We start from the raw sequence: 15138 nt of genomic DNA on the forward strand, positions 1-15138 counted from the left end.
TAGTCACACAAAGGGGTACTCATGGACCTTGCAGAAATGCTCACTGTGTCCTTTCAACCTTTTTAGGAGTCTTTGGCAGGATGAAATAGGAAGAAGGAAAGCCAAGATACCAGATATTCTTCCCCAAAAACATGGCTCCTTTGGGTGATTTTTCCAGCTTTATTTTGTGACACCACTCTCAAAAGGGATTTATGAAGAAGCACACCCTAAGGAGTCCAGTCTGAAACTGGGAACACAAAAGGCACAGAAGGTTGAAAAGCCAGTATAATTTGAGAGAGCCTTGGGCAGATGCTATGAATTCAGCATTCCATGGTTTTGCTTTGTAGAGAAGCCCTCATTAATCGTTCTTGTAATTTAATATTAATCAGAAGAGCCTATTAACTCCAATGCTTTATAAAAGCTATTTTCAATGGGGTTTATGTAAGAAATACTATATTCTGCTTAGCATTAGGTACTGACTAACATTTTAAACTGAGATATCAACATGCCTAAAACATTCAGGGAATTTTAAAACAAACAATGACTATAGCAAATCTGAAGAATATTAATATAAAGGTAAATGACCTGCAAAAGACATCTTTCCAAACCATTGGGAAATCAGAATGTTTATTTATTATGGCAAATATGTACTTGGCATTTGAATTTTTATACTGTGTCTTCCTAGCTCTTCTAATCATTAGTGCTCCCATGGGCTCAGATATTTAATTTCTGCTTAACTCAAGTGTGCACAAAACCTCAACTAGTTTTCCTGTATGGTGTTTGTTGATGCTTTCTTAAACTTAATATTCATGAAACCTCACTGATAAAGCCACTGATAATCGCCATACTCCAAGAGTGGTGTCTAACAGTTGCAATGCACACTGACTGCTCTAGTATCCCCAGATGTCATTCTGTTTGTCACCATGCCTGGACTGTTTTGTAATTAAAAGTTTAAAATGGAAAGGCAATGGGAAAATGGAAAGGTAAGGGGAAAAGTAGAAGCTCCAGGACTGAGTGACATGTTGTGTACTAGCCCAATAAACACAAAAGAGACTTGGCTGTAAATTATGCACTTTGCTGATAAAATCAGCGATGTGCAGTTGAATAATGTTATCTATAACTACCATCTACACATCCTGGAGTAGTGGGTACATCATGGAGATTATTATGTTGAGAGAATGTCTGGAACCTGATGCAAAGGGGTTTTCTTTTTGTTATTCTAAAGGACATGTTTTATGAAAGATGTTTTACTGTAAGAGTCACACATGCTAACAGAGATCACGGCGAAGTGCTGCATGCCCAGGGCTATTTAGACTCACTATTTAGAGCTCTGCTTTGCTCTGTCTTTTTCTATCATTAGCTGAGGAAGGTCAGATGACAGGGCAGGAAGCCCTAAATTGTGGCTGCTCTTTATGTGTTCTATAAATCACATTCCCCATGAGTTCTGAAAGATTGGAGGTTAGACCTTTACTAGCAATGTAACCATGAATCAAAATTCAGTGGAAATCAGTGTAAAAGTTTGCACAGATTTCTATAAACCTTGGATCAAAGAAGTGTACATGTGTAATTTGCTCTATCCCCAATTTTACAGTGTCCCAGCACTGCAGTTTAACACACTAGGCTATTTCACTACTTAAAAGCAATGCTAAAACCACAAAATATTTCCTATCTTGTCTGCTGCATTATTATAATGGATAATTAACACAGATTCATTGTCAAAATAAAAATAACAAAACTGTGTTTTGGCAATAGTAGGAGTGACAAAACATAAACAAGAGAAGCAGAAAATGGTCAAACAAATCAATTTTCTTTTATAGCAGGTTTTTTTTTTTTATGAAGAAGCATCAGTACTGCTTACAATTCAGGGATTATAATTAAACATAGCCTTAATATTCAGTGAAGTTTTTTTAAAAATATTTGTATTCAGAGGCTCATACATTAAGAAAAAGCACCAGACCTCACGACACATGTGATGGTTCTGCTGTATTTCAAAAATATAAAATAAAGATGAAGGCATCTTATTCATGGGGTGCAATCCATGAACCAAAATTGCCTCTGGATTTACAAATATGGAGTTAAATATAACACTAATTGATTCACTGTTATTTGTGATTAAAGGACATCCTTGTAAATGTGGCTTCTAGTTAACATTCTTCCCAGACGTTTCCTTGACACATTCTACATTTTAAATTATTAGAATCTAAATTATTGATGTTCTTTCTTATTTCAATTATTATTAGCATTTGTGCACTTATTCTTTTTCTTTTCTTAATATTTGAAGTCAGTTCTAAGGATAATTTCTCCCTGAAAAATTCAATGCCAAAACCAGGTGAAATTCCACTTCTGTCACAGAAGAGCTACTCTCCTTCAATGATCTAATTTGCAGTAGCTTATAACTTTTTCTTGTCTAAATTACCTTTATGCTGACAGTTTTAGTACTTGTGGTTTTTGCTCATACATAATTTGGAGGCATAAGCTTGAAGGAAATCTACTTAGCTAGTTCAGTTATCTACTTATGACTGTAACATATTTTACCCATTTAACATATTTTACTTTTGGGATGCTAGCATGGACACACACACCTGTACACATCTTACACCCTAACGGATGCCCACATGCCCAAATACAAACATACACCCACTCTCAGAGAAATGGAAATACTCAAACATGTCGTAATGGATGAAATCTACAGATGGGCTAAATCAAGGTCGTTAACTGCTGTCAATGCAATTTTGGTGTTCTCTTACTGAGATACAACCCTGTGTTTGCTTCAGTAAGGAACACATGACTTCCTGGAGAAGGAGAAAAGAAACCCTGGGTGGATGTGAAAATAGCACACTTTCAATGTTTTGGTCAGTGTTTTTCAGCATGACTTAAATATACCCTTTCAAATTTTGTTCTGTCTTCCATACTCTGTCAAGGAATACAAAAGGGCCAAAATCTGCTTCCAGAAGGAGAGGGTTTACAGAACCCCTGGAGAGCTGAAGGAATGATTGTGGCCTATGATCCCATTGCTCATTGCTGTTGCTAACACACCAGTAGACTGTACAAGAAATGGGGTTGATCTGCCAGATAAGGGCATTTAATAAACAATCTTTACATCACACACACACACGCACACACATACACTTACAGATTTCCTTGAAAGAAACATACAGAATGGGGGAGGAAATGATTAATATTCAAAGTGTAATCAGCTTTGTGTTATTTTTATATCTTTTCTTTTAAGGAAGTTTGGAAGTCCTTTGCTACTGATGAGTAGACTATGGAATACAGCTTAAGCAGTCTCAACATTAGTGGAACAGACCAGACCTCTGAGTCTGGTTATTTTAAAGAGAATTTGGGTCATGGGGGAGGAGGGAGATGAGGAAGGAGATAAGAAATTTGCAGTCACTTTCCCAAACCTTTTCAGGTTTGGAAAATGCTCCTCTTCATGCTCCTCTTTAACATATATACTTGAAAAGTTGAAATCATTGTATGATTAAAATGCCCCACTCTTGACTTTTGTGGGAGGCCTGGCTGCCTCCATGACCTTCTTTTTTCCCCAAAAAATTATAGAGAGCCCAGAAAATTAATTTGTCATGGCTCATAAGAACTGTTGCTTATTGAAGTAGAACAAATGTCTCCAGCTATGATGGGAAAATGTAACAGGATCTCTCTAATCACATCAGAAGAGGAACTGGTACGTCTAAGACAAAACATTAAATTAAATACCTTTCAAAGAGTGAATACAGGCTTCACTTCTGGGAATAGGGACTCTAGAAGCGATTTGCTTGGCAGTCAGGTTGAGATCTTAGAACAACACAGGAAGCAGAGGTGATTTAGACTGAAGACTGTGTAAACTGAGGGATGTGAAGTGGAAGCAGAGAGGCTTTTTAACTGCTGTTTTGAACTTTAGTGGGGAAATGGCTTGTGGCACATTGCAGGTGGTTGCAAAACTTGGAGTTCAAAGGCAGAAACAGCAGTTGTTATAGAAGACAGCCAGCATGATCAAATAATTGGAAATTGTCCTGTGGAGTGAAACATGACAGGAAAAAAATCTATTTCGTTTCTCAAAAAAGAAGCTTTAAGAAGGCTTGATTGCAACCTAGCAGAAGGTGAAGTAACAAGAGTCAAAGGCTGGAAGCTGAAGTTCAACAAACCCAGAACACAAGCAGGGTGCACATTTCATATTGTGATGATGAATAGTCTTTGAGACAACTGAGCAATCATTGACACAGACCCAAGATTCTAAAATCCAGACAGATTTTTTTCCTTCCTCTTCTCCCTGCCTTCCCTCACCCCCAGGAGTATAGGTTCAGGCTAAACCAGAAGAAGATTCAGATAAACTCTTTGAACAATTCTTTCTTCAAGATCAAGCCTGATGGTTGCAACTGTCTGGCAAATTCTCTCTTCTACCCCATCAATGTTTCTGCTTAAGCTGTTGGTTACTAACCGAACCTGTGGCAGGTATGTTTCTTCTGTAGAGTTCTCAACATGTCTCTGGTTGCTAGTAGTGCATCACTGGGAAGGTCTCTTTCTCTCTCAGCTATGTTCTCCATTTCTCCCCATTTCATAATGTCTTTACTACTGCTCTGTGCTAGAAATTCCCTGTGTCTGGTGCATTAGTTCTGTGCAGACACTTGTGTGGTGTTATGCATGCACCATCAGCCTGGATCCTCTCTAAACCCTAGGAAGCAATGCTTTCCAGCAGGTCACCTTCAATTCTCTGACTCCACTGGAGCAGCTTTCTATGTCAGTAGAGTTACATTTCAATAATAATTGACACAAAAATCAAACCACTCTATTAGCCTCTATTTAAAAACTATTTTGAGAGGACAATAAATATCAAAAAAACATAATTATCAGAAGTATAGTTACACTTTCTAAACTCACAGAAGGGAATCCTTAAGGTGAGGAAAAACTCTAAACAACTCTGTTGTGGATGAATATGAAGTGTATGTGACCCACTGCTGTGTTTTCAAAGTAGCTCATTCCCTAAGGTGCTGAATGTCCTCTGCTTCAAAATAAAAAAGCAAAATGCTGCACAGCCTCAGAGTGATACACAGGAGTCTGTTTTAAACACATTGCTCAGGTTCCTCCCACCTGTAACTTTAAGCCCTGACTAATCCATATAGTCATGAGAGAGAGAGGAAAGATCATCTTGTTGAATGGTACTAGGCTAAAGTACCTATGGCTGTACACAAAATTGAAACTGTGCTTTCAACTTTGAATCTTAAAGGTCTTAAATAAGGAAAGGAGAAGAATTTGAGTGTTAGTATTTCATAATGACACTCATTTAAGAGGATACAAAATATGATCCCAGACACATTTCTTAGGCTTTCTAATTCCTGTACCCTTCATTTTCTCTCTTCTTCTTTTAATTATATCCTTTTATTTATACCAGCCACTTGATCCATATCTGCCTTCTGTGCTATGTGAGAAATATCTTGCACCAGATAAACATGTACCAGCAATATTTTCATATTCTGTCAAAATCCCCCACTCTTATCTGCCCTCTTTGTCATCTGGGCAGGCTTCACTTTCCGTGACAGTTTCCACATATGGACAAATATTCTGATGTCAGCAAATAACTACCTGGGAAAAAATGTGACAAGGATATCTGTATGTTGTACATCCATTTTGGACATTCTCATGACTGAGCCAAACCCAGAGACATGCTGCTGCAAGTGAGGAGGAAACCCAGCTGTGAATGTAAGTGAAAGAAAGATGATGTAGAAATGAAAAGTGATATTTCTACTCATGCTATTTCAGTCATAATGCTGCATTAACAGATGTTTTGCACTTAATGATCATTAATGATGTGTTGATTTCCATAAAAACTATTGTAAGGGTAAATTCTGATCTGTCACTCAATACCTTATGAGCTCTACTGTATAAACCAACCCTAAAAGCACATTGAGGTTATTTGAGCTCCTTTAGGATTTTTTAAAGAAAATCTACACTGCTAACATCTCAGCAGTGTCTATGCTTGAATTAATTCTGCTCTGGTGGTAAAAAAGACCACTGCTTTGAAAAATTGCAGAGGTTTTGATAATGTCAGGGCAGCACTGCTATAAGAGCTTCCATCAGATACAGATGATGCATTCTTCCCTACCACCATTACCAGGAATTTTCAGTAAGGTTGCTATGCTATAAACCTGAAGATTAAAGCAAGGACACTTGTCATAACTGATTGACAACAACAGTGGGAGGCATATATCACCATTGGTTGAGTGCTGCATGCATGTGATAATGGATATGTTAAAAATTGATATATGTATTATTACAATGTAGCTAAAAGCCCGATCATGTAGCTTTAATACATACCCTTATGGTCTGAAAAGAATACGACTGCTCCATGATTAAACATTGCTGAAGGAGTAACTTTTACAGAAGCTGACTGAAAGTCTAAAAGATTGATGAATATGCAGGTAGTCTGAAGGCTTTTTTTTCACTTCCTGTGTTTTGGCTGGAAATCTAGTTCTGTATCCCTGTCTGGATGCTGTCTGTGGCTATCTCACACTTCTTTACTGTCAAATCAATCCAAAGAATTTCATTATTATTTTTCTTGGGTCATGTGAATAAGCTCAGATCAGGCCTTGAGGCTTCACTGGCCTTCCACATGTCTCTTCTATGGGGATTTCATTCATTTTTTCCTCAGCTTTCCTGCTGCAAGATATGTTTGCCCTTTTCAAAATCAAATCCTTAGGAAGGAGACTTGGACCTTTGTCTCCTAGAATAGCATCTATGACCACATTTGCGTGAGCATGCTAAAAAGAATGGAAGCATAGGACAAAGTAGGACAAAGTACTGTCCCTTGTCTTCCATGCTGTTGGATGTTTGGTAAAGCCTCAGGAACAGTTTTGGGCTGGGTCAGAAAGTGTGATTGGAAGCCAAAGGCTTGTCTGTTTGCATGTGGTTTCCCAGGTATGGAAGGGAAAGAGTAGTGATTGCAATGCCCCCAAGTTGTGCTACACCGTTTAGTCTCATAGTCTGAAATCCTTTCATCACAGTTCCAGCTCAGTTATTTGTACCCAGTGGCATGCCTCTGGAGAGAAGGATTTACTGGTGGATAAAAAACTGAATGTGGTCCAACAATGCACTCTTACAGTCCAAAAAGTCAACTGCATCCAGGTTGCATTACATGAAGAATGGTCAGAAGGTCAAGGGAATTGATTTGACAACACAAAGCTGGGAGGAGTGGCTGGTCCACCAGTGTTGTGTTGCCCTTCAGAAGGACCTTGACAGATTGGAGAGATGGGCAGGGAACTGCCTGAAATTCAACAAAGGCAAGCGGAAGGTCCTGCACCTGGAGAGGATTAACCCCATGTACAGGCTGGGGACTGACCTGCTGGGAAGCAGCTCTGAGGAGAAGGACCTCGGGATCCTGGTGAACAGAAAACTGTCCATGAGCCAGCAGTTTCCTCTGGCGGCCAAGAAGGCCAATGATGTCCTAGGGAGTATTAGGAAGAGCATTGCCAACAAGTCGAGGGAGGTGATCCAGTCCCCTGGCTCAGCCCTTTGAGGTCATATCTAGAGTGCTGTGCCCAGTTCTGGGGTCCTCAGTGCAAGAGAGAGATGGAGCCCCTGGAGAAGGTCCAGCAGGGGGTGACAAAAATCGTGAGGGGATGGGAGCATCTCTCTTAAGGGGAAAGGTTGAGGAAACCAAGACTGTCCAGATTCAACAAGAGACAACTGAGAGAGGACTTCATCAAAGTCTATAAATATCTGAAGGAAGGGTGTCAAGAGGGTGGAACCAGGCTCTTCTCAGTGGTGACAAGGAACTGGACAAGAGGCAACAGGTAGAAACTGCAGAGGAAGTTCCACCTGAACATGAAGAAGATCTTTGGTGTGCAGGTAACTGTGCACTGAAAGAGAGAGACTGCCCAGAGAGACTGGAAAGTCTCCCTCACTGGAGATACTCAAGAACCATCTGGATGCAATTCTGTGCAATGTGCTCTGGGTGATGCTGCTTGAGCAGGGAGGCTGGACCAGAGGATCCACCATGGTCCCTTTCAATCTTCCCTTTCAATCTATGATTCTGTGATTCTCTCTCCCTGCCTGGAATACCGTGTCCGGCTCTGGGGCCCTCAGCACAAAAAAGACATGGACCTGTCCAGACAAGGGCCATGAAGATGAAAATGATTAGAGGGATGGAGCACCTGTCCTATGAAGACAGGCTGAATAAGTTGGGGTTGTTTTGCCTAGAGAAAAGAAGGTTCTGGGTAGACCTTAGAGCACTTTCCAGTACATAAAGGGGGCCTGCAGGAAAAAAGAGAAAGGACATTTTTACAAGAACTATTTTAGTTGAAAGAGGGTAGATTTAGATTAACTGTAAGGAACAACTTCTGTATTGTGGGGGTGGTGAGGCACTGGAACAGATTGCTCAGGGAAGTTGTGGCTTCCTCATCCCTGGAGTTTTTCAGGGACATGTTGGATGAGCCTATGAGCAACCTGGTCTAGAAGGACATGTCTGGCTATGCAGATGATCTTTAAGGTCCCTTCCGACTGAATCCCTTCTATGAGTCTACATTTCTATGGTAACAAAAATACAGTGGCATGGGTGGCAGTTTGAAGACAGCATTTCAGAAAGCACAATGGTTGGCTCAGTGTATATAACTATGTATTTATTTGTCTATTCAGTTTATTTTGTGTGTGTTGCATACTATGTGTTTAGATTTTCATTTCAATACCATTCATATGTTCATGTTTTTGTTTACATTTAAAGTTTTCATAAAATAAGGAACTGAAACATGTAGAAGTATTTAATTCAAATGAAAACCTCTGAACTCTACCAAATTAAAATGCTTTGATTCCATAAGTATGCTGTCAGACTATTTTCATTTTAGAACAGAAGTCATATTTTTAGTGCCTTTTTTTTTATTATGAATCTCATTTTCCTCATGGAATTGTCATCATTTGCAAGGAAACAGCATTTTCAGTTCCTGGCTAGCTGTGCACAATGAATTCATCAGCTACTCTGGTTTGCAGAACTTGCTTTGTCATGAACTTGAATGAATGATAACTACTCCATTTGGACACATCTCCTATTCAGGATTTTTTTCAGAACAGCAATGATCGTTAGTGTATTTGAACAGTGATACAAGATGAAAGGAAAATCCAAACTTTTGGAAGAAAAGAGAGACTCTCAGGAACTCTTTTTCAAAACCCATTACCATGACCTTTCCCCTGCCAAGACAATCCTGCTGTGAGAGGCTTTGAAAGTTGCCCATTAGTGCAGAGATTTGCTATCCCTCGTGCTGCTTGGGATAATAGCTGAAATAAAGACATGTAAGTATATTTGTCATGTGTACAGACACCATTTGGAATTTCCTTTAATCATTCCATTGCAGGCCTTTTCTAGAATCTGTAGACTGAAAGCTTGTGCAAGACCAGAGAATACCGAAGAAACATAGCTGACCATATATCTTCTCCTTATAATAAAAAGGAAAATAAAATCTTGTTGAAAATTAGTTATTCAGCCAGTTTGGTTTTTTTCCAGCTGGAGGGGAAAAAGGCTTAAGGAATAAAATAAACCAAAACTGTCTTTTGTAAATGGCAGAGACAGGGAACTAACTATGAATTAATATTCATAAAGAAAATGACAGGCTTTGGATGCCAAGTTTCAAATCTTCTACATGCAGCAATTAGAAAAACTCCTGCCATAAGTCAGAGCAAGTCAGACAACCTGAAATTCTACCTCCAGAAATGCATTCTGTAAATATTTTGTTAAACAGGCTGTACACATCAATGTAAAAATTTGCACTCATTTAAAACTAGAAAAAAAAAATACAATGATACTAAAAAACTTTCTTTTGAGGACTGCACCTTGAGTGAAAATGAGCGACACCCTATTCATTACAAGTAGTATCTCTAAGAACTCTGTGCCCAGAATTTATAGAGATTGATAAGGGATGGTCCAGTGCACATAATTTCAAAGCAGAATGCTGATATTTAGGGTAGAAGCCTGGCCTTGCTGCAGTCACGGAAGTATTGACAAAATTTGGAAAGAATTCAACATGTCATGCTTTGCAAGTTTTCAGAAGTATGTGTATTCTTACAACCTCAGTGTCCTGCTCTGTAAAAATACCTGTGAACTTCCACCATTTTCATTCTGCTTAGCAAGCAGCAACAGGGCAGATTATTAAAACAATTGGTAATAATAATTTCTATGACTATTTATATTAATTTTTCTAGATCCAACTCTTCTCTGCCCCCACTTTCTGAGTGAAAGCTACCTGATTCTCATTCATACTGAGTTCTTTTTTGCAGCATATCAGAATAAGGAGATGAAACAGGATGCTCTGAGGCCCAAGAAGAAAAGGATGAACTTATGAACTATGAAACAAAAATAGAAAGAGTAAAGGAATAGTTGCTGAAGAGAAGCTTGGCCAGGTAGAATACTGAATTGTGGAATAAGAAAAGAGCTTACACATCTATGATCATCACAGTTCCCCTTTCCATACACGGCTTCATAAACCTGATCTCTTTGTAGAGGGTTCTTCAGATAAGATGCTTTAAAACAGAGGTGTCCCTACCTTAGTACTTAAATTAGCTTTTAGAATTATTTGTGTGGCCTGTGAAGCAATGACCGAGCTTGCAATAAGTAAAACGGTGTGGAAATGTGAAATGTGATTTACAAGCCTTCTGGTTTCTATGTTGGTTCCACAAGCAGAAAAAATATGTAGTAAGTGGGAAAAGAATATAAAAAAACTCCTGCACTTCACCATGCCACGAACTCAGAGGCAGAAATAGATGAAATAAATTAGACAAGAAGGCCAAACTCTTCCATAAAGACATGAGGAAGGAAAGTTACCGGCCGCTTGCCAAAGTCAAAGCTATCCCACCTGCACTAAAGACATGTGTCACATTCACACCTGCCTGTCAGTGCTACAGGAGAAAGAGAGACACTAAAGGAAGCAGGAGAGGGCAGGAGATCTCTTTTCCTTAGATTGCTGACACTACTTGTGTGCTGAGAGACATAGAGACATAGCACACACCATTTTGTCATCTGGAGAGCAAACACACACATCCCTAAATGTGCTCCCAACGCAGCTGGTGAAAAAAACCAGAAGGACATGCTGCTAAGGTGAAGGGGGAAAGTTTTTGGAAATCAAAACACTGTTGAAGTCCAAGACATAATAGTTATGGACAAATGCCAAATGACAAGCAGAATGTGCTTCTTGTTACCAGGAGGTCACATCTTGCTATCCATCTCCTAGACCTCCATTTAATCACTCTTATAATTGCCTGCATTAATGTGTTGCTGATTTTGACTAATATTATGATTAAAAAAGAAAATAAAATGGTAGCATTTCCAAATGAACAGCAGATGTACTACTGCAGAAATATTAGTGTTTCAGAACTCCCTAGAGTTATGCTAGTGCTGAAAACCCCACTATCTGTTGTGTATTTTATAAATTCAAAAATATACACTGGATGATGTATTTCTGTTGCAAAACAAAATGAAAAGGGGCAGAAATTTGAGAGCAGTTTGAGTTTGGCTGAGGAGACTGAGTGGCAAAAAAAGCCTGTGGAATCAATGATGAAGTTGAGTGTCTTAAACACTCATTTGCAGTCATTCATCTCTGGCAGAAGATGTGAGCTATTATTCTAGGTGTCAGGAGTAAACCACAATGCTGGGTCTGTATGCATCTTATGTGAGCAGAATGTTTGTGCTGGTGAGCCCTTCCTTGCAACTGCACAAAACCAGTTCCTAAACTATGTTGCTCAGGATGGAGAAGGAATGAGACAAATTCTCCAATGTTATTTGCATTTGAGTTGAATCAAAGACACAGAGATTTTATGGGTTTAATTGGTGGGGGTTTTTTTTCAGTTTTTTGTTTGGTTTGTTGGGGCTTTTTCATAGGTTTGTTTGTTTGTTTGCTTGTTTTGTTGGTTTTTTGGGCTTTAACTCTAGTGAGAGAGAGCTTAACTCCAGAGAGAGAGAGCTTCAGTGGACATGTACTTAATATTCTTCTGTTACATTTTTTTAAAGAATAAAAAAATATATTTGCTTTATTTCCATCTCCAAAACACTACACCTTTTATTTTTGGGCGCTCTGGGTTTGGGTTCTTTCAAAATGTAAATCTAAGTATCTTCCAAGAAATTTGTCATAATAATGGCAAAACTTCCTAATGCCTCTAAGAGTTATTTTTCCTAAAGAAAAAAAATATTAGTGATCAGTTTTTGGACAGTTTTTCTGGAATGAAGATCACTTATTATCACATGAGGTGGTATCACTTTAGCAGTGAAACTCCTTGGTTCTATTCTAGCCCTCTCTCACTTAAACCAGATCATAATTCTTTTCTGTTTTCATAGGGATAAAGCTATTTTGTTGCTTCAGACAACTTGTTTTATTGGCTTCAAATAGTGTTGATCAAAGAGAGTAAATTATTGCTAAGGACTCAAAATAAGCATTTAAACATTAAGACCTAAAATACTGATTGAACCATACACTTGACTCCTGCTCAAAACACTGTATTCTTTTTCTTTCAGACGTATAATGAATGGGTATACTGCAAAAAAATTATTGTTTATATTCTCTTACAAGTTGTTCATATATATGTATATATGTGTATATACATATATATATATATAAAAGAATCTGTTGTTTTGCTGCTAGTTGGAGTACAGGAATCACTAGAAATAGCAGCCCTGTATGTCTCCATTACTGAGGCTGTAACAATGGACAGGAACTGGAGGAAGGAATCAGGTGATCTTGTTTCAGCACTGCTGTTTCTCTCTGCTGACCCACATGGGAAGTGAATGTCTTCAAAGGAAGTAGGAAGACAGAACTTTAAATATCTCTGTCATGCTTTGTGGAGATGCATTAAAATATTTCTGTTATGTGCCCATGTCATTCTACATGGGAAAACTCAACACTGATTAGGAGCTCTCTATCCAGTTAACTACCATGTTTGCTTGCTGTCATCCCCTCTAAGATCTTTATTGTATGAACACAAATTTACCAGTGATCAATAAGAAAAATAATTATACCTGTAGAGGGCAAAGGCATTCATAGATCCATGACAGCTGAAGTCAGGCCAGCCATAACACTGTTTCCACATTTAATTATGACCATTTTACTTTCTGACATTCTTTCTCATGAGACCATTTACATTTTCTCCATTCCAAAACCAAATCATCTCCTTTCCAAAGGGAATCAGAACTATCTGACTTAAAAAGACACTCAGGGCTCTAACTGATGAGGTTGATTTAAGCAGTTAGAAAAAAAGGATCAATTCAGGAACAAGATTTTGATTATATGGCTGAAAATTAAAAACCCACATTTATCCACATGGGACAACTTTTACCTTTCTGATATAGAAATCATCCTGTTATAGCTGCTCAAAGAGATCTTGGAATCAAAATGGCAGGAATTTTTCCTCATGAGACTCAGTATAGGGAGTTCAATACATGTCAATATATATCCCCAATACATGGGGGATAATTATGCTTTTCATAGTCATATATCAATACATGATATAACTCATGCTAAGATTTGTTTCCAGATAGGTTTATAAACACTTTGAAGCAGGTCTTTGTCTGGTGTAAACAGTTCAAGCTCTATTGACTTTAGTTCAAGCTCTATGACAGCAGCCTACAATAGCTGGAGACATGTATGTGAGTATCCATGAGCTTACCTTTTTATGTGTGTACAGATATGTAGAGTTTTATTTAATCAGATTAATGTAAAAGGATTTCCTGTGGAGCAGAGTGACACATCAAGCAATGATAGGATACCCAGTATTTTGGACTCCAGAATGTATCTTCTACAAGTTTTTATCAAATTAAAGGAGTAACGTATTCAACAGTATTTTAATAAAAAAAAAATTCTTGTGGTGCAAAATCAAGGGAAAATTACTTATGGTAGCCCTTTGAGAAGTTACCCATTTTTTATTGACGACTGTCTCTTTGTAGCTATAGGTATAAAGCATTTATCATTTGTTATCTCAGTCACTCTGCCAGCAATCCTTGCTTTAGAAATGTATTTCATCACAGAACTGTCCAGCTAAATGGATGGCATTTCTCAATGCTAAATTTATGGCTCAATTAAAGTCAACCTTACCCTATCAGCTTCCTTGTGTGTATACAATTAATAAAAATAAAATGGAAACCTATCATTTCTCATGTCATGGTATTCAAAACAGGAAAATTTTAAATCAATGCTCTCTTTACAGGTAATGGAATTTAGCATATGTCTGTAGGCTGTGCTACTTTCACCTGAGCTGATAAAATGCAGATATTGCTTTTCTTTCCTGCAAATGAGTCATTTATTCATGTTTTGTATGCTTAGGCCTGACATCCACACAAAAGATTGCAAAAATTAAAGATTTAGGAGGGTGTTATTGGGAGATTGTTTGTTTTACCCTCCAAAACATGCTTACAAAGGCTTTTCAAAGCCTACAGAACTCTGCTTGTTGTCACTGTGCCTTATATGAGGCAAAGAAATTTTTAGGACATGACATGGACCAAGCAAAAAGCAGAATCGCTGCTCTGTCTCAGTGTTGAAGCATGGAGGGGTCCAGCCATTGCCACATTACCAAATGGACCACAGCCTGCACGTTCTCAGGATGCAGGACTCAAAAAACACTTTTAAATTATTTTCTTTCTTGTGTGGAAAAAATGCCATTGCACCATGTAAGTTACCAGCACATGGATTAGGTATAATTATATTTTTCAAGTGTTTTAATTGAGGTTTAGGGAAAAGCCATCACAAATTTTATGACCTCAGTGGTCCAGTTAATGACTCAGTGGCCTTTAGCCCTTTTATTTTTATACAGATCTGTGTCAGGGAAACAGCATGAAATTGTAAATAAATCCTGTCAACACATTTAGCTGCATTAAAAAAAATCTTTATATGCAAGGATTTTAAAGGAGCTACAGGGGTATTGTTATGTCTGATCATTCTGTGGACCAGCAAAAATCTGAGCTGCTTAGCAAAACATTTTTTTTTGTTTATTTTAGTGGATTTTTGGGTTGTTTTTGTTTTGTTTTGTTTTGTTTTGTGGTGTTTTTGTTTTTGTTTTTTTTTTTAAGATCAATGGTGTGTCAGTTTATCTTGGCAGCATTCCATGTTATTCAGTAATAGATGTCACCTCAACACTTTGCCACAAGCTCATCTTCAGATATGGTTGCTCCTAATCTATACTCCAGAGCTGGCAACAGTAAAA

General features: G+C 38.1%; 1 protein-coding gene across 2 annotated transcripts in view; it reads right to left on the reverse strand.

The window, feature by feature from the left end:
* The window catches only part of ST6GAL2 (ST6 beta-galactoside alpha-2,6-sialyltransferase 2), a 171608-nt gene that overhangs the window by 123117 nt on the left and 33353 nt on the right, over nt 1-15138 (reverse strand). The gene's annotated exons all lie outside the window — the stretch shown is intronic.

The sequence above is a fragment of the Motacilla alba genome, chromosome 1 (assembly GCF_015832195.1).
Source record: "Motacilla alba alba isolate MOTALB_02 chromosome 1, Motacilla_alba_V1.0_pri, whole genome shotgun sequence".
NCBI classification, from domain to species: domain Eukaryota; kingdom Metazoa; phylum Chordata; class Aves; order Passeriformes; family Motacillidae; genus Motacilla; species Motacilla alba.